This window comes from Lingula anatina, chromosome 4 (genome assembly GCF_051362555.1).
Source record: "Lingula anatina isolate TDL-2025a chromosome 4, LinAna3.0, whole genome shotgun sequence".
NCBI classification, from domain to species: Eukaryota; Metazoa; Brachiopoda; class Lingulata; order Lingulida; family Lingulidae; genus Lingula; species Lingula anatina.
Genome location: NC_141770.1, coordinates 7,717,414 through 7,736,895, shown reverse-complemented (window position 1 = coordinate 7,736,895; position 19,482 = coordinate 7,717,414). Strand labels below are relative to the sequence as shown.

The 19,482-nt window shown below is 33.6% G+C and overlaps 1 long non-coding RNA gene across 7 annotated transcripts in view; it reads left to right on the top strand.

The window, feature by feature from the left end:
- LOC106167016 (uncharacterized) overlaps positions 1-19,482 on the top strand; it is a 191,552-nt gene that overhangs the window by 152,100 nt on the left and 19,970 nt on the right. For 4 of the 7 annotated variants that reach the window (XR_015333826.1, XR_015333820.1, XR_015333821.1 and 1 more), the window contains exon 1: positions 16,729-16,944. The exons of the other annotated variants lie outside the window; for them this stretch is intronic. This is a non-coding gene — a long non-coding RNA (uncharacterized LOC106167016). Of the gene's footprint in view, positions 1-16,728; positions 16,945-19,482 lie in introns of those variants that run through there. 7 annotated transcript variants of the gene reach the window in all.

The following is a 19,482-nucleotide window of genomic DNA, read 5'->3' as shown; positions in this document are numbered from 1 at the left end:
AAAATTATCAACATTAAACTACATTAAATCATTGAATTTGGCAGTCTTTTCAATGTAAATTTTTAGTTTTTTCAGTTATATTGTTCTTTTTCCAGAGTACTCTTACCATGAAAAAGCAGGAAGTGAAAGACAGCACCAAAAGCAGCATTGTCTTATCCAGATGTACAATACATGATATGGGGCAAGATTTAGGACATTGTCAAATATTGTGATAACAACAACCCATTCCAGAAACCCATTGTAAGGAGTAATCTGCATCTGGCATTGATAGTAAGGAGAAGTCTTGTATGGGTATATATTGTTTTCCAGATAACAGTTATAGGTAATTTGCAACCTCTTACACAAACAACCTCAAGTCATCACATTTACTATTTTATTTTATAATCACATTGCAAAATTATTAACATTTAACTATTTTAAGTCCTGGGATATGCCTGTCTTTTCATTGTAAATTTCAGTTTTCCCAAATATATTGTTCCAAAAAGACACTTTTCATTAGACACAGACAACTGATCATCTTATCACAGATTTCTAATGTTGTTAACCATCATTTGTACAAATTTCACAAATATTGAACACGATTTGACAAAATTATTATTATTTAACTATTTTAAGTCATTGCATTTGCCAGTCTTTTCAATGTAATTTTCAGTTTTCCCAAAACATATTGTCCCAAAAAGACACTTTTCATTAGACACAGTCAACTGATCATCTTATCACAGATTTTTAATGTTGTTAAGCATCATTTGTACAATTTCCAGAAATATTGGACAAGATTTGGCAAAATTATTATCAATTAACTATTTTAAGTCATTGCATTTGCCAGTCTTTTCAATGTAATTTTCAGTTTTTTCAGTTATATTGTTCTTTTTCCAGAGTACCTTTACAATGAAAAAGCAGGCAGTGAAATCGGCACCAAGAGCAGCACTATGTCTTATCCATGTGTACAATACATGATATGTGGCAAGATTTAGGACGTTGTCAAATACTGTGATAGCAACAACCCATTCCAGAAACCCATTGTAAGGAGTAATCTGCATCTGGCATTGATAGTAAGGAGAAGTCTTGTATGGGTATATTTTGTTTTCCAGATAACAGTTATAGGTAATTTGCAACCTCTTACACAAACAACCTCAAGTCATCACATTTACTATTTTATTTTATAATCACATTGCAAATTATTAACATTTAACTATTTTAAGTCCTGGGATATGCCTGTCTTTTCATTGTAAATTTCAGTTTTCCCAAATATATTGTTCCAAAAAGACACTTTTCATTAGACACAGACAACTGATCAGCTTATCACAGATTTTTATTGTTGTTAAGCATCTTTTGCACAAATTTGAGAAACATTGGACAAGATTTGACAAAATTATTAACGTTTAACTATTTTAAGTCCTGGGATATGCCTGTCTTTTCATTGTAAATTTCAGTTTTCCCAAATATATTGTTCCAAAAAGACACTTTTCATTAGACACAGACAACTGATCAGCTTATCACAGATTTTTATTGTTGTTAAGCATCTTTTGCACAAATTTGAGAAACATTGGACAAGATTTGACAAAATTATTAACGTTTAACTATTTTAAGTCCTGAGATTTGCCAGTCTTTTCAATGTAAATTTCAGTTTTCCCAAATACCTTGTCCCAAAAAACACTTTTCATTAGATGCAGTCAACAGATCATCTAATCACAGATTTTTATTTTTGTTAAGCATCTTTTGCACAAATTTCAGAAACATTGGACAAGATTTGACAAAATTATTAACGTTTAACTATTTTAAGTCCTGAGATTTGCCTGTCTTTTCATTGTAAATTTCAGTTTTCCCAAATATATTGTCCTAAAAAGACACTTTTCATTAGACACAGACAACTGATCATCTTATCACAGATTTTTAATGCTGTTTACCATCATTTGTACAAATTTCACAAATATTAGACACAATTTGACAAAATTATTATCATTTAACTATTTTAAGTCATTGTATTTGCCAGTCTTTTCAATGTAATTTTCAGTTTTTTCAGTTATATTGTTCTTTTTCCAGAGTACCTTTACAATGAAAAAGCAGGCAGTGAAATCGGCACCAAAAGCAGCACTATGTCTTATCCATGTGTACAATACATGATATGTGGCAAGATTTAGGACGTTGTCAAATACTGTGATAGCAACAACCCATTCCAGAAACCCATTGTAAGGAGTAATCTGCATCTGGCATTGATAGTAAGGAGAAGTCTTGTATGGGTATATATTGTTTTCCAGAGAACAGTTATAGGTTATTGCAACCTCCTACACAAACAAACTCAAATCATCACATTTTCTATTTGCCTACAAAGTAAATAATACATTGCAATATTGAAATATTTGTTTTGGTTCATTTTCACTCTTCTGTTTATCAATTTCCCATAAATATGACACTTAAGAAAGACACAGACAACTGATCAGCTCATCACCAATTTTTATTGTTGTTAAGCATCATTTGTCAAAATTTCAGAAATATTGAACAAGATTTGGCAAAATTATTAATGTTTAACTCTATTAAGTCATGGAATTTGTCAGTGTTTTCAGTGTAATTTTCAGCTTTCTCAAATCTCGACACTTAATAAAAGACACAAACAGCTGATCAGCTTATCATAGATTTTTATTGTTGTTAAACATCAATAGAACAGATTTCAGAAACATAGGACAAGGTTTGTTAAAATTATTAATATTTAACTATTTTAAGTCATGGAATTTGTCATTGTTTTCAGTGTCATTTTCAGTTTTCTCCATATATTGTCAGACGAAAATACTTTTCATTAGACACAGTCAACTGATCAGCTCATCACCAATTTTTATTGTTGTTAAGCACCATTTGTCAAAATTTCAGAAATATTGAACAAGATTTAACAAAATTATTAATGTTGAACTATTTTAAGTCATTGGATTTGCCAGTGTAATTTTCAGTTTTCTCAAATATATTATCCGAAGAAAATACTTTTCATTAAACACAGTCAACTGATCAGCTTATCACAGATTTTTAATGCTGTGAAGCATCATTTGTAAAAATTTCAGAAATATTGGACAAGATTTGACAAAAAAATTAAAATTTAACTATTTTAAGTCCTGGGTTTTGAAATTTCAGTTTTTTCAGTTATATTGTTCTTTTTCCAGAGTACTCTTACCATGAAAAGGCAGGCATTGAAAGACAGCACCAAGAGCAGCACTATGTCTTATCCATGTGTACAACACATGGAATGTGGCAAGATTTAGGATATTGTCAAATACTGTGATAGCAACAACCCATTCCAGAAACCCATTGTAAGGAGTAATCTGCATCTGGCATTGATAGTAAGGAGAAGTCTTGTATGGGTATATATTGTTTTCCAGATAACAGTTATAGGTAATTTGCAACCTCCTACACAAAGAACCTCAAGTCATCACATTTGCTTTTTTATTTTATAATCACATTGCAAAATTATTAACATTTAACTATTTTAAGCCATAGAAATTTGCCAGTGTTTTCAGTGTAATTTTCAGTTTTTTCAAAGATATTGTCGCAAGAAGATACTTTTCATTAGACACAGTCATTTGATCAGCTTATCACAGATTTGTTTTGTTGTTAAGCATCATTTGTACATATTTCAGATACACTGGACAAGATTTGACAAAATTATTTACATTTAACTATTTTAAGTCATGGGATTTTCCAGTCTTCTCAATGTAAATTTCAGTTGTCCCAAATTTGTTGTTCCAAAAATCACATTTTATTAGATACAGTCAACAGATCATCTTATCACAGATTTTTATTGTTGTTAAGCATCATTTGTACAAATTTCAGAAATAATGGACTATATTTTACAAAATTATTAACATTTAACTATTTTAAGTCATTAAAATTGATATGTCAGATAAACAACATTGTGGCTAGTTATTTCCTATTCCTTTTAGCATTTTTAATGTAATACAAAGTTTTCAAGATGGTCATGCATTTGTCTGATTTGTAAAGTATTTCCATATTGCTGTCATCTAGTTCCACTATTATTTCTCTGGTTTGGCCTTCAAATTGATGAAACTATTTCTTTGGAAAATCTTATGGTAAAAAATAAGACAGAAATTTCTTATCACAGTGTATACTGTACAAGATCACAATGATTGCTCAGCACATAAATTGTTTTTTGAGCCTGAAGGGACGAGTGTTTTTATTCACTGTAAAATGTGACTATAATAAGTGAATGAGAATGTTTTGGGTCAATTTCACAACATTTTCTCCCACTTAAAATTCCTCTTACTGTAAAACTTCTGAAACTCTTCTTAAAATGTCATAACTCATATTCATTAATTCCTTAATTAGAGGCTTTAATTTGTAAATGGAAGAAAATAAAAAATTGAAAGATAATCTGAAATGGCCTTTTGATACACATAAAGTTTCTGTGCTCTCTACTAAGTCTTGATTTTCTTTACTTTTTGCCTGCCTCTAAAAACTGGTTTAGGATTAAGACACTGTATTTGTTTTGCTTATTTTTTTAATTCTGTATTTTAGGAGTGGATGAATGTGCTGAAGTAGTGTCGAACTAATGTGAACACGACTGTGTGAACACTGCCACCAGTTTTTACTGTGTCACACAGGGTACACACTTGGAACTGACAGAAAGAATTACAAAGGTACTTAGAATGTAGTGATGATTTCCAGTTGATATTATAATTGTGTATTTGCTTGTGGGCACATTTATGGGCATACATGAGTGTTAGTGAGTTCAGAATACACTATTAGGTAATTCTGATTAACTTAATTTATTCTCATTTGAAAATTTTGAAAAATTGACAGAGATACTGTTCAGAAGAAAATTTTCTTCACATCTAAAGTCATACATATGCGTGAGAATTCATTGGCCATCACATAAAATCAAGTGGAAATTACATTTGATGCTGTTTTCAAATGCCATTCAGTAAGATATTTTTATTTCTGTTGCAGATATCATTGAGTGTGAAGAGACTCCCTGGGTGTGCAGCCAGTTGTGTGAGAAGACTGTGGACTCTTTCCACTGTAAGTGTGTCCATGGCTACTTAGAGACAGCTGATGGGTGGACCTGCAAAAGGAGAGACAGTAAGTAGCAGGGTTTTTGTCTTGATGGTAGTTTTTGTTATTGTAATTTTACTGTTTGTTTTTCCAGTACTGAAGGTTACAGCTCTAATGTCACCCTCAAGGGGTTATATTGACTACATACATACTAGTTAAGTTTCTATTTATATCAGGGAAATCAATTGGTCTTGGATCTTTCAAAAAGATGCAATTGTGAGCCTTATAGTTTTGAATCAATTTCAAATATCCATTTTTATATTAATTTTGCAGTGATAAACTTAGTTTGAAATACACTATTTACTTGATTTTAAATGAAGATATACAGTTCTGCTTTCATCTTTTTTATTTAAATTAATCTTAAATTAAAAAAATATATTATTTTCAGATATTGAGCCTTCCATTGTCTTTACCAACAGCTATTACATCAGGAAGCTGTCCCTGGACGGTCAAGACTACCAGCTAGTAAGACAAGGCCTGGGACTTTGATGTCAAGGAAGATACAGTATGGTCTACTTCATCAATGTCACTATACCCTCAGGATATACCATATGCACACTATTGGCTCCAATGTGGAGGTGAGTATCCACCGTAACATTCCAAATGGTAAGAATATGGCAGTTGATTGGATGGGAAGGTACTGGTACTGGTAATAGACATATACTGATGTTACTGGACAGCTGGATAAGATAGGTATCCCCTAACATGTCTTTACTATATACAGTTGATTGGATGGGAAGGTACTGGTACTGGTAATAGACATATACTGATGGTACTGGACAACTGGATAAGATAGGTGCCCCCTAGCATGTCTTTACTATATACAGTTGATTGGATGGGAAGGTACTGGTACTGGTAATAGACATATACTGATGGTACTGGACAACTGGATAAGATAGGTGCCCCCTAGCATGTCTTTACTATATACAGTTGATTGGATGGGAAGGTACTGGTACTGGTAATAGACATTTACTGATGGTGCTGGACAGCTGGATAAGATAGGTACCCCCTAGCATGTCTTTACTATATACAGTTGATTGGATGGGAAGGTACTGGTACTGGTAATAGACATATACTGATGGTACTGGACAGTTGGATAAGATAGGTACCCCCTAGCATGTCTTTACTATATACAGTTGATTGGATGGGAAGGTACTGGTACTGGTTATAGACATATACTGATGGTACTGGACAGCTGGATAAGATAGGTATCCCCTAGCATGTCTTTACTATATACAGTTGATTGGATGGGAAGGTACTGGTACTGGTAATAGATATATACTGATGGTACTGGACAGCTGGATAAGATAGGTACCCCCTAGCATGTCTTTAATATTTTAAAACCAAGGTCGAGAGATCTAGTTGTCCAGTGATGTCATTTTCCCCCCAAGAGTAAGACCAACATTGAAATGTTTTTAAAACATGGCTTTTTAGGAAACTTTGTCTTGAAATTTGTCATTGATTCTTAATGTGTTTGATGGACATTCTTTGACATTTACCCAGTTAAGTGGACATAAATCATCATACTTCTTATTCCTATCTCTTAGATTTAATAAATGTTCTACATGGAACAGAGCTGGTAGACTGTACCAAAGAATTATTTAATAAAAGATAATACCCTTCTAAAAAGCTGAATTTTGGATAAAATTTTGTTAATTTTGATTTAATCATTTCATTTTCAAGGATTAAACTGAAATAAGTGAAATTAAAAGAAATGTTAGTATTTTGTCCTTACAGAATGTTAGAAATTGAGTGATTGCAATAGAATATTTCAGTGTAGGTATGTCAGGACATCTGTGGATAGCAAAACACATGGAAGCTATGAGAAACATGCCTCTTCATATACGACCAATATGATCAAGAACTTTGTGGATGTTATTGTTTATACATGTTTACCTATCCCACATTTTATTCTAGGTCCAAACCTCTGGGGACAATAACGGTGGCTGCTCTCACTTATGCCTCATCACACCAGGGGGCGCTGGATTCAGGTGTGACTGTGTCTCATGGTAAGTTTCTTTTAACATTTTGTATCTGAGTATATTCATCTTATGTCAGTCTTGGTTGTTCTTGTCATATTGCTGTATGGTAATTTTATCATTGTAAATAAGTTCCTGTCACCTCTTTGATGAATTTTTTCCCTTTGTGAGCTGAAACATTTCCAGTAAATGTGTTATTTCAGAAACAGCTGCCCTTGTGGTCTCCATTATACTTGTAGTCATCCTACTAGTGGTCAGTCATTGTTGTTGTGTGCCTATTTCTGCGAAGAAGGTAAGTTTTCTCTCTCTCTCTCTCTTTCTCTCTTGCAAAGAACTTAGAAAATAAGGTATTCAGTATCAAACAGTTTTTTTAAAGGCACATCAGGTATAATCTTTACAGCAATTTTTTTTTAATTCATTTGATATTTATTATAAGTCCAGATCTTAATCTTTTGGAAATGATATCAAACGATTCCCCTGGATATTGAAATAATTGTTGCTATGATTTCAGTATAAGCAAGGCCCTGCATTCCAGTGTCTGGGGGTGAGTTCAGACTGGGGCACCTGCAGGAACGATGGCTTTCCATGGAGGAAATGACCTGGCAATCAGCATGCCAGAATTTGTGTATATGACATCTCTGTGGCACAGAATGGGGTATATAGTCACATATTGTATAGAAATGTGATCAGTAAAAGATTTGAGGGTTTAATTTAGATACTCGGTTGAGACAAAAGACAGAAGATTCGGAACTATGAAGTTTGTAGCATTTGCATATATATCAGAAAAGCATGTATACAGCTTCATCTTTTTTTTAATTAATTAATTAATTATTATTATTTTTTTTTTTTTGCTTGTTTTGTTTAGTTCTTTTGTCTTTTTTCACCAATTGCCTGTGAATATTTTATGCTTCATTAACTTTAAATTTTCATTTTATTCATTGGTCTAAAGTGTTCATCTTTTTTCTCGTAGGATGCAATGGAACCAAAGTACAACAAAATGGAGAATTTCAAAGACTACAACAAACCAACCAATTTCTCCACCCCAGTGTATGACAATAAAACAGGATTAGAACCTGCTAAATCCATGAAAATAAAAAAGGACATCACCAGTCCCACTCACTCCAATGGAGTATTAGACAACCAGTCATCAGAGATCACAGTCCATATACCACATAAGGAACTCTGTCTATCACTAACGGAAAACCGATTACAACACTGATGTTTTAGTCACTAATAGAGATTTATGAGACCAAAGATTTTTTGAGTATAAAAACTCTTGATGATCATTCCACAGATGCAGCAAAATTCGAGAGGGAATATGTCTCGCACAAAGCAGAATAGATGTTGGTAGTTATGATTGAACTTTATTATGAATTGTTATATTAAACCCATATAATATATTTGTTCTTTTATGGGTGCAGCTTTCCAACTCTGATGAAGAATTGGAATTCTTGTTTAGTAAATAATTCCAGATAAAATGTTACGCTATTAAAGAGTCAGTCCTCCTGTTTGAATATAGTGTTTGTGCTGATGTTCTGTTTGCAGAAACTTAAGCCCACATGCCTGCACATAAAATATTCCTCAAAGAACTCTCATACCAATATTTGGTTTATTTGTTGCTAATTTAACAATAAGAAATCAGTTAACAGATTTTTAAAGTCTTGATTAATCTGTAGGCTTTACAGATTGCAAGACGTAACCATGAGACTGTATTATTACATAGTAGTTAGCACATATATTAACTGGCTTAATGGACTGAATTAAAAGAAGTGCTTATCCAAATACAACCAACAAAAAAGTTCCATGACAAGTATTATCTGAAGAACTAATTTAACCTGTTATAATGATATTTTTGTTGTACTTAAAAATGTGAGGGCAAATGATACAGCTTAATTAATGTAATAGCAGAGTTGAAATGAAGAATCCAGATGAAAATCCAAAATAGCACTTTGCAGTTTGTTTTTATGTACAGACACAGATGTGTCTGTACATATTGCCATCACCTGCGTCTGTCGTCGCCGTTGCCGTGCACTTTCCTTGTAAACACGATAAGTGGAACACAGTTTTACTTTTTTGCTTTATATTTACAGAGCTGATGAATATTCATGAAATGCAGGTCAAGTTCGAAAATCAGCATAATCGGGCCATTATTGTAGAAGTTATGCTGTTTTTTCACTTTTCAGCATATATGCAACACTGTAAACACATTTAAAGGAAAACCAATAGTCCTGTTGTCATGAAACTTACAGAAGTACTCAATTTTACTAAAATGCAGGTCAAGTTCGAAAATCGGCATGATCGGGCCACTATTTTAGTACTTATGCGGTTTTTTCATTTTTCAGCATATATGAAACACTGTAAACACAATATAAGAAAAACAGATAGACCAATTGTCATTAAACTCACAGTAGTGGTCAATCTTACTAAAACGCGGGTTGAGTTCAAAAATCAGCATAATCGGGCCATTATTTTAGAAGTTATGCTGTTTTTTCAAATTTCCTCAGATTCAATTCTTAGGCATGTTAACAGTCTCATTATTTAACTAATAAGATACGTAAAAGTGTTTGTTTGACATATCCTACATCTTTACAACATTGTTAGTTGATTTTGTAAAAATGATGGTAAACTTGTTAACGTGTATTGTGTAATAAAGTTTCAAAAATGGAAATAAACTCATATCATTTCAGTTTGTCAGATTGAATCATTCACTATGTTCAGAATCTCGGAATGGAGGAAATTGGACATTTAACACTATTCTATTGATATTTTTCCCATCTCATCAATTTTCTTAGTTGATCATATAAAAATGGCAGTAAACTGTTAATTTTGTTTTATGTTAAAAAATTGTTAAAAATGGGAAAACACCCATTTCAGAACAGTGCTGTCTTGTTTACATTTTGGCATTTTCAAGGTGTGACTTTGAAGTTCCATGGGCCTGAAGACCTTTGCTAGTCACATTTTCTGAATATCCATGATACTAATATTTTTTTTTTTTTTTTTTTTTTTTTTTTTTTTTTTTTTTTTTTTTTTTGAAAATGAAAGTACCATATCTGGCCCAAGTCTGATACTATGATATCATACTTATGATACTAATATTTTATTATTAAAAATTGATGGTCATTATGCTGTTAAACATTATGTAATATTGCATCAAAATTTGAAGAAACCCCTATTTTGGGCACTGCTTCCATGATGACCATGTAAGGAAAACCATGTCACTTACTGTTCTCAAACTTACAAGAAAGAAACACAGGACTAAAATACAGCTTCAGTAAGCAATGCAATCTTTTTGGTAAATTTTTTCTGGCAATTAAACATTTTTTTTTTTTGTGAAAATTTAACTTTTCACATATTGGCATTTTCAAGGTGTGACTTAGAACCTCCACGGGCTTGAAGACCCATGCTAGTCACATTTTCTGAAAATCCATTATACATATATTTTATTATTAAAAGTTGATGGTCATTATGCTGTTAAGCATTATGTAATATTGCATTTAAATAGAAGAAAACACAATTTTGGTGCTGCTGCCATGATGACCATTATGGGAAAACCATGTTACTTATGATTGTCAAACTTTCAAAAAAGAAACACAGGACTAAAATGCAGCCTGAGTTGGAAAAGCAGTCTAATTGGCTTCTTTTTTTGGAAGTTATACATTTTAGTGAAATATCCATTTTTTTCGGGTTGGCATATTAATTGTGGGACTCTGAGCTCCCATGGACATGAAGCTGAATGGTAATCAAATTTTCTACATGTCCATGCTATTTATAGTCAATAATCAAAAATTGGTATTAATTATTCTGTAATATATTACGTAATGTTACATCAAAATGGACAGAAATCTTTTTGCACTGCTACTACAAAAATTATGAAAAGAAAACTGTGTTACTTATTATTTTTAACTTACAAGTATGATTTTTAAGATTGGCATGCAGTTCAAATTAGAAAGCCAGCTCAATTGGGTTGTCATTTATTATTGAATTATACAATTTTGTGTGAAATTTTCATTTTTCTCATTCTGGCATTTTCAAAGTGTGAACTTTAACTCCCATGGGCCTGAAGCCTTATGCTTGTTACACATTTTACTTACATTGGTATTACCTGTTGAGAATAATTAAAATTTGATGTTGAATTTGTAGTTAAGCATATTGTATTTTTACATCAGAATTGACAGTAGCCTATTTTTTTGCATTGTTATTTCCTGCTTTTTGTCTGTACATTTGACAGCTTTGCTGCCTTGTTTAAAATCTATTATCCTAGAAATACAGCTGTGTTGGCTTGCTTGGTGTACTCAACATTCCAAGAACTTTTGTTTTGGTTCAGAAAAGGGTAGAAGATAAATTTTAATTTTACAATATACAAGACATAATAATGCTTTTTCCTTCTGGCTCTGAACTGTATGTCATGTGACATTTGTATAGACGTCTTCAGATGGAAATTTTATTAATGTTATACAAATATAAAAGCTTTAAGAAGGCTGGAAGAAAATTTGTCCCACACCATTGCAACATTCACTTAAATATGATTTTTATTTTCAGCCATGTCTGTACATTGCTGTCACCTATGCTATTTTCAATTCTTTGGCATGTTAACCGTCTCATTATTGAACTAATTACCTCTGCCAAGGAGGTTATGTTTTCACCCCTGTTTGTCTGTCATCCACATAACTCAAAAAGCTATGGACCAATTTTGATAAATTCTCAGAAACTGTCAGAAGTGGGCCAAAGAACAGATGAATAGTTTTTGGTGGTGATCTGGATCAATTAATAATCAAAAATAAAAAAACTTAATCATTATAAAATGAAAATTTAGAGGTGAAAGGGCATTGGGTGGAGACTTTGCTGGCAGAGGTCTGCGCTCTCCTAGTGCTTTTTTAGTTGCATATGTAAACATGTTCTTTTGACATTTTCTGCATCTTACAATTTTGTTAGTTGTTTATATTAAAATGATGGTAAATCTGTTAGCGTGTATTGTGAAATAAAGAATAAGAAAAGGGAATAAAATTATATCAGTGTAGTTTGTCAGATTCGTTCCTTTACCACATGTTTTCAGATCAAAGAAATTAGATATTCAAAATTGTTCTATTGATGTATTTTTTATTTGTTTGAATAGAGGTCTGTCCATACTGTAATGCCATACTTGAAATTTTGTTAATTCTTTTGGAGGCGGTGCATTGTTCTTTATGTTTGAAGATATATTGATTTTCATTTTTAGATACTAGTAAAAGTCTTTTTGTTTTTGGTACATGCATGCCAATAGTATGTATGTTCTTCATTATTTCACTGTAATAAAGGATATTTTGAGGGAAAATATGTATGTTCAATTGTTGCCCTTTTTCTCCTTCTTATCTTTTCCCTTTCACTTTAATTTTTAGAAAAACAAATAATTTTTGTGAAAAAATGGAATAATATCAATAAGTAGATTTTCCAATTAAAAATATACAAAGGTTAGACAAAATTCTAATTTCAAGAGGGGAATATTGGTGCGATATTTTTTTCAGAAACCTCTAAATCCGCCACTGCGTTACCGATATGCACGTTACCATATTGCGTGTAGATTGTTGTTGTTGTTATTTACGTTGTGAGTTGTCTGTCTGCGCAACACTCAATAACTCTCTATCCTTTAACTTGTTTGATTCCGTTATAATCTTTATCTGCAGTTAGTGAAAGTGTAAGTCATTTACTTTACAACATCAATTGAAAAGGCTACAAGTTGCCTTAAAATTTTGTCTGTGATCCTCTATGAAGAGGAACTGTAGTGACCAACAAGATTTTTAACTCTGATTTTCTTTTACTGTTTTTGACTGTTATGCGCATTATTTTTTCGCTCGGCTTTCTCCTTTATATTCGCTTAAAAAGAGAGAGAGGGTATTCTAATTGAATTCATCCTTGTCGAACACAAATAAATAATAATGCTGTCAAAATTTTAATGCTTTGCCGATATCCATTTTCAATCACAGTTTTTTTTTACCTATATCAAATAATTATGACGAAATGTCGCGTGTGATTTTCGCCCAAAAGCCGTGACGTCTGCAGCACATCTCTGAGTCGCGTTTACTAATTATTTTTCACTCGTGGAATGATTGTGTTAGTGCAGAATTTTTTTTTTCTCACCAGTTGACAAGTGAAAACTTTGATAATTTTTTTGAACCACCATTAAGATCATCAAGGCCATCAAGATCATCATCGTTACAAATCTCTGAACATCACTTCCGGCCAGTCTTATATTACTTCAAGGAACCTAATTTGCATATAAGAGAAAAAATGCATTTTTCTTGATTTTTGCCGATCTCCAATTTTACATTATTTTCAAAAAGCAATGTCATCTTTCGCTCACAAATCTGGACACCTTTAAACCACATGCACTGTTTGTAAATTATGTAATTAGAAATAATTTTTATATCACAGACGTGTATCACGTTTTCACTCCACAGCCATAAAACTCGACAATAGCTGCATGGGTAAAAAAGTAGGTCAATTGCCTGGATAAAATTGCCATACGATTATTGATTTTTTAGTGTGGACCGTTTTAGGGGGGAGACACAAGTGGGAGATGTATCAAGATACCAACAAAATATTTTGTTACATGGGGTTTCTGAAAGTCAGAGTATATTGCAAACTTTGAAAGAAAAGAGTAAAACTAGTCCACTTTTCCAGCTTCATCATGTAGAATTTTATAGATGCCACGGTCCCTCTAAATTTTCATCTGACTCTCCCTAAAAATTTTCAGACCGCATTAACTGTTCACTTCCCGGGAACCGCGAAGCATCCAGCGAGGTAGCAGACGCCGAGCTCTGCAAACGGCACATTGCATTCACAAGAGGGGGTAAAGGTTTTCTAGGGAAATGCTGTATTTATTACCTCTGACGAATTACGTGATAAAGGAAAGATGCTTTTTACTTAAACCACGGCTAGCGCGTAGAACAAAAGACTCGGCCGTGCTGTATGCGACATACAAGCACGTCATGTACGAGTGCGTTCCACGGTCTGTTGCACTACTAGTGTAGTAGCCAATCAGAGGCCGTGGTTTAAGCCAGATACAACACTCGTCGTCGAGCTGTACGTGAAAATTACTCGTGTATTGTCTCGCCTGCGGCTCGCCAATACACTCGTAATATTTCACGTACAGCTCGGCGACTCGTATTGTATCTATCACATATTTGAATTTATATTGACTAAGTGCAATGAGAGACACCGATTCACTGTATTTCATCTCAAAATTGACAGGTTAAAAAAAAGAGCAAAAGGAGATTACCTATCTCCCCTATGAATCCTTACATGGCATATCCTATCCGCGAACATTTGATCTACTTTAGTTTTCACACTCCTTCACACGCTGAGTTTGTATGGTATCAATAGAAATGGGGCGTATTGGTGGGATGGGGGGGGGGGGGGGAGAATTCTAATGTGACTTTTCATGTTCAAGAAGATATGGTATTTCTATTTTGATAATGCTACATCTACAACATATTTGGGTTCATGCACAGTATTACACACTGCTAGATTATTGACCGAAGTATGTTGTTTTATACATGTTTTTTTATATACAATAAAACATTTTATTTTAAAAGATAGAACTGAATTGAGAGCGTTGGCAACGGGGAAGAGCAGTTTTGTATCCAAACCCACAGTTGTAGATGATGCTGGTCTGCACATTCCGCGCTTTATTATAATTTTGTTCTGATTCGTTTATTTTATGATGATTTACTTAGTGAACCGATGCACAACTTCAGTGATTGAATTTGGCTCTCCCCCTCTTCGACGATGAGCCTACAGGTGCGTGTGTGTGTATGTGCGTGTGCGTGCGTGTGTGTGTAGTGTATGCCGTGTATGCCGTTTTCACATAGTCCTGCAATGCATTTACAAGGTACTTTCAGAGTTAACCTTTATGGATGCGTTATCAATAGGCCTATATATATATATATATTTTTTTTTTCCGTAAAGATACGGAAAATGCGGTCGAATGAAAATATGCAGTTTTATTTATCAGTCTCAACAATTAATTATCATAAAAGAGGTTTGTAATCTGATTCTGGTCCGAGGATAAATTGATTGCGAATTCGGCCAGAGACAACCGGAGAGAGAGAGAGAGAGAGAGAGAGAGAGGGGGGGGGGGGGTAGCCGAAGAGAGAGAGAGAGAGAGAGGAATGGCCGGAGAGTGAGAGAGAGCCAGAGTCACAGATGGAGTTTTCACTAGATATTCACAGATATGTATAAAATGTAAAGATGTCTTTAATAATTTTTAAAGAAATATTCCTGTTTATGATTTGAGCGCAAAGGACGATCGCGTTTGTTACGTTATGTAAAAGCAGTATTGACGACTGCTATCATCCGAGTCCTCAAGGGGGTCGAACTCCCAACACGGTCGGAGGTGGTCCGTCGGAGGTACGTTGTGTAGATTAATAATAATAATAACATTTTGTTTCTCTCGCTCTTCCTTTGGTGAGTCTTTCGATGCACACGAAAATCACTGCATAAGTTAGCTTAGCACCTGTGCTAATCATATTTTTAACAAACACGAAATTCAGACTCATTTTTAGACCTTCGTTACTGACGCTCGCAACACCATCTCACATTTGCCTTTAAGTTTATTTTCAATGAAGTAGAAAAATAAGGTACTTGTTTGGAAGCAAGTATAATGTCTAAAGTCTCAGAAAATGTTTAGAAATTTTATCTTTAATAACGCAATAAATAGCCTGCAGCTACTTTTAAAAGATGGCGTATTTTTGTTCCAGAACATTAATTTTAGTTGCTTTAATGTTTTGAAATATTTTAGACATCAATTAAATTTTCATTTTAGTTGAGACAATGACTGAAAGCCCCGTTGGGTATTTTCCTTACCCGTAACACCCACTTATCATTCCCCGAGATGTGAAGCACCCCATTCCTGTGAATCGTGAATTGCGGGTTTCTATCCTTCGTCCTTAGTGGAACGAAGTCATTATACTCGATGATAGTTATTTTCAGCTCGCCAGACTAGCATTTTCAACGAGATACTAATAAAGTTTTTATTAATTTATGTGATTTGATGATTTTATTTCCTGTGGCCGTGAACTGTAATCACTCCCCCCCTCCCCCTTCCAGCGGGCCCTCATGATTAGCTGGACGATATGTTAATAGGGCACAGTCATATGTTTTACACGAAACACGACAAAGTTGCATTCTCTTAAAAAACAATTTGCAAAAGCTTCGTTACCAGGAATTGAGAAAATATAGGCCTTCTTGGAACTGAGTGAAAAATTTAGACGTTTTGAAAAATAAATTAACTCGCATCTAATAGGCCTATGAGCTTAGGCTACTAGTCTCTAGCGCAGTCTATAAAAGTAAAATACAGGTAGCCCTACTAGTTGCTGTGCAGGCAAAAATTGACTTTAGAATACTTTCAAGTACGTTTATTATACTTTTAATGGTAATTACTCTAAATGCGAAGGTTTTATATAAGGAGATATTAAATGCTCCATTTGCTCAAATTGAACGTTGTGTTACATGTAGCAGTGCTGAGAACCAGCAAAGGTTGAAGCAAAAAGAAAACATATAAAATAAAAATAAAAAAGAATTTATAATTACCTTTTTGTAATAATTTATTCTCAATCAATAATCAATAATATCATATCTAAACAAAAAATCAAAAGATATAATAACTTGGACGCAGAGTAAAACTGCGGCGCGCTTCGTGTGACCGGATGTGCCGAGATGTGACCCAGTATTCACTGCGGGTTTTCGTTGACCTACTTAGTCGGGCTTAGTTCTGCGCAGCGGGAACATTTTTACACGTTTGTATGAAATAGCTTTATACCAAGGACAAGACATATTTATGAGCTACCATTCAAGTTTCATCTGAAGCAGTAAGACATTCCACGGTTTTGGCATCCTTTTAAATGCATGCAAAGACATTCTTGATGACAGAAGGGTGAGTACTTTTTTGTAGCGATCTGGTACCGGTGTCACGTGTACGGTCCGTTTTGCGTGAACCATCCGTCCTGACCGATTGTACACGCAGCAGTCGCGTGTATGAACCGTTCCGTGAATGATCCGTTGTTATTCACCTACACTGTTATACTTGGCTAGTGCATTGATTTGGCCTGTTCGTTTCCTACCTCATTACATATTTACTATAATGGGGGTATTTCTAGGTAAAATTCATGTGTTGATACAGAGTTTGTAATTGATAATTTTGATAGAAAATTACTTCGACGCATTGCATGGATGAACCTACCGTGGACAGGCCGTCGTTATTCAGTTGTTGGCCTACTACATGTTTTATTGGGTTTTATTGTGTTGATTTTTACTAGGCTAGTGTGTTGATATATAGCCACCTGAAGGAAATTGCAGTAGAAGTACATTGTAAACAATAAATACTTGCTATACATCTTACATGAACAACTATAAGATATGGATATTTGTAAAGATTATGTTTGAATTTGCAGTTTGTTCTTAACAGTGTATATTTATTATACTTAAAATAATGTTTATTAAAGTAATGTACTTAATATTGTATGTGACAGAGTCTGGGATCATGATATCCTGCTCGTTCATCATGGGGTGTGTTTGCCCTTGTAGACCATTAGATTGAGGAAATTGAAACTGAATATCTGAATGTTAGTAGGCACATCAACAGCTGTGCTCACTCTAGTCATTATTTTTGATTAGCAAAAGTTGCTAAAGGGTACAAATTTCTATTAGCATTTTCAAATTTCAATTAGCAAAATTTGAAAGTCGAAAAATACCACCACTCATCAGTTTTTATGCTAACATACATGAAAGAAGACACTGTACAGCATTAAAACGCAAAATTAAATTATAAAACAGACTAAATGTGTAAGTTAATGTAAATAATATTTTAAGAAAAGCTTATGCATGCCTTAGCAATATTAGGTAGAAACCAAGAATCAAGTTTATACTGTTGTAGCCAACAGGTCTTAATAACAGTCAAAGAAAGACCGAGTTTATATGTCACTTTATTCACAGGTTACATCAGCATATGCATTATATAATTATTACACAAAAACAACAATTTAAAACCAACATTTTGCACTATTTCATTTCAACACATTGCAAGTAATCTGAAAAAAAAAAAATACAGAAAAGGTACAGAGCTTCAGGGTGATGGGAGTTAAATGTCACATCTTGAAGATGCCAGTGTTTGAAAAGTAAAATATAATAATAAATAAAAGGATAACAACAAAAATATTCCAATACAGCTGCATTCAAACTTTTAATCTAGTTGTATTAACATGATACGAATAATCACATCGAGTTGGAGGATAATAGCACTGTAATTCATCTATAGCATTAATGTTGAAATTACACAAAAATGATTTCAAGTTCTAATGTGCAACTAGACTCCATGTTGGTAATTGTCACAAGGTCATCAGGTAAGTCTAGAAGTGGCCCACCTACATGTACTGGTTCATAGTATTGAGAAGGCTGCTCTGTTGGAGGTATTCTAGTAGCTGTGGTGAAAAATGATTCTATTCTGGACTGCTTATTAGAAGAAGCAATCCTTTTCTGTGCCTTGAAAAACTTACTACTTGATGACAATGAAAAATGGTCAATCTTCAAATTCATCACGATCACAAATGTAAAGGCAACTGAAACTGCAAAGTAAATATTAATTGTACAAAACTGTACACATGGCTTTATTAACTTTCCAATCATGATAATATTTCATCGATTTAATCATTATGTTCCCCACACAAAAATAAATCAAGAACGCACTTATGTCGCTAAACATTGCTTAGTGCGCACGGCATCGATCGTCACGTGGTCGTGTAAGCATTTTTAGAAGAAAAATATTATTTTTTCTTTGGGTACAACAAACTGTTAAAGAAAAATAAATTTACCAAAATTCTCATTAATAGAAGATTATACGACAATTAGTCACCCGAAGACAGGAACTAATTAGAAGACAGAATACGTGGACCATTATAAACCTTTCACTGTTGAAAGTAACTAACTTACAGCAAAATAAGCTCCAACTACTGAAACTTATTCATTCACTTTTTATTTTACATTCCAAAGCTTAAATTTTGTATGTAATACAATTTCGTTTACGTATCAGATAAAAAATCACCTTACCTTTTCAAAAATCTTTGAAAGCATTGCCACATCGTTCTCCTCGGATCATATTTTGAGCGCCATGTGCTGACTGCTAGTGCGGGCTATCCCGCACTGAAAATTTGGTTGCCTAATCCCGTTAGTCATATGGGTGTGGAATGATTATTATACATACATTTATTTGTTTATTATTTTCTTAATCGTTTTGATTTTCTTTTCACACCTACAAGGCTAGAATGTACATCACACGACTCAGAGCACCGTCTCTAAATTGTTGCCTCGTTTTCAATTAGTCTATCTGCACGAAACGGAGGCATCTATATATTCACTTTCACTTGGACGTAGGCAACGATGTAAACAACGATGTAAGCGTGGTGACTGCTATTTTTTA